This window comes from Nematolebias whitei, chromosome 7, assembly GCF_014905685.2.
Source record: "Nematolebias whitei isolate Nwh7 chromosome 7, NemWhi1, whole genome shotgun sequence".
NCBI lineage: Eukaryota > Metazoa > Chordata > Actinopteri > Cyprinodontiformes > Rivulidae > Nematolebias > Nematolebias whitei.
The window spans coordinates 36868306-36870038 of NC_056504.1; the positions used below are offsets into that span (position 1 = coordinate 36868306).

The window sequence follows — 1733 nt, forward strand, 5'->3', positions numbered from 1 at the left end:
TTTTGTTTTTTTGAATGTCCAGAGGACCAGATTGAACTTTTTTGGATGTGGATTTATGTTTTACATCATGGTTTTATGCGCAAGTTGTTTCTATTTACTCTAACTGTTTAACTGAAAAATGCCTTTTTAAGCCAAAAAAAATGGGTTCCAACATAAAAAGGTCAAAAGTTCAACCTAGTGTCTATTTATTTATTCAAACACTTTTTGAAAGTTAAGTAGTTGGATGTATTTCATTGTAACATTTGAAATGACATTTGTTATCTTCATTGTTGAAGAACTTGGCCGCCATCATTTTTCAGTAGGCTGACTAATGTACATTAATTAGCTTTTGTGTGTGTGTGTGTGTGAACGTGATGCTATTTTTGAGTACCAATTTCACGACAAATAAAAGGTTGACCCATGGTTTTTAAGAAATTGGTTTCTCTGATCACAATATTGGCTGGTTCTCTAATTATCTCTTAGATCTGAGGCAATGTGTTCAACATAATGGTTCTTCTTCCAGCTATCTGTTAATGGTGTACCCCAAGGTTCATCCTTGGGACCCACCCTCTTCACAATCTACATAAGTAATGTAGGTCAGATCATTCCTGACAATCCTTACATTTCTTTGCTGATGACACAGTTGTTTATTGTCGAGCTAGAACAGTTGCTAAGGTTTTCCAGCTTTTACAGTCTGCATTGCATTTGACATCGTCCAGTCAGATTTGTTCTGTCTCAGACTTGTGCTAAATGCTGACAAAAACAAAGGATGTTGTTTTCAATCAGGAAGTCTGTACCAGCAGTCCTTCTTCTATCTTATCTACAAATGATGTTCCTATTGAGTTTATCAATTCTTATAAATACTTGAGCATTTTGGTTAATTCACATCTCTCTTTCAAGCCTCATGTCAAAAACTTTGTAAAGAAACTGAAAGTAAAACTATGTTTCTCTTTTAAAAATAGATCATGTCTAACTCTGAATGCTTGGAAACGCCTTGTAACTTCTACTTTCCTCCCCTCCATTGACTACGGTGACATTATTTACATGAATGCTTCTGCAAGCACCCTCCAGGAGTTGGATGCGGTCTATCATGGTGCACTAAGATACATAGCTGGCTGTAACTACCATACCCGTCACTGCACTGGTCAATTGGTCATCAGTAAATTCATGCAGACTCACTGGTACATTTTCATCTTTAAATCACTTCTTGGTCTGTTGCCTTCATAGATCTCCTATATGTCAATCGATGAGTGCAGCTACAGCATGCGCTCTCGCGAGTCACGACATAATTACCTGCAATGTACCCTCAGTGCGGACCGAACTAGGCAAAAGTGCCTTCTCCTACTTTGCTCCTGTTTCCTGGAACACCTTGCAAAAATATCTGAAGTTGTCGACTTTGACCACTTTAAGGGATTTTAAACAACTGCTAAGTTCAGTGTTTCCCCTACCATTATACAAGCGGGGTGCCCCACCCCGTCAACAGAACTGAGCACCCTGCCTTCCAAACCTAACTGGCCCCCACCCCGGCACTGACATAACACTAAGCTAGTAGCGCGAAATATAGGCTATATAGCTAAAAAGCTAAAAGCAGTGCCCACGTTGCCTCTTCTCTCAAGCTGAACACACACACACACGTGCTCAAAAACTGTGTATAAACAGCGCACAACTCAAACATGTCGTGCTAAGCTATCAGCGTTACAGACAGTCTAGCTAAAAAGCTAAAGGCGCCTCTTCTCTCATGCTGAACACCCCCC

The 1733-nt window shown here is 39.8% G+C and overlaps 1 protein-coding gene across 2 annotated transcripts in view; it reads left to right on the forward strand.

Moving 5' to 3' along the window:
• LOC119411874 (nuclear receptor coactivator 5) overlaps positions 1–1733 on the forward strand; it is a 615997-nt gene that overhangs the window by 5756 nt on the left and 608508 nt on the right. The window lies entirely within an intron of this gene.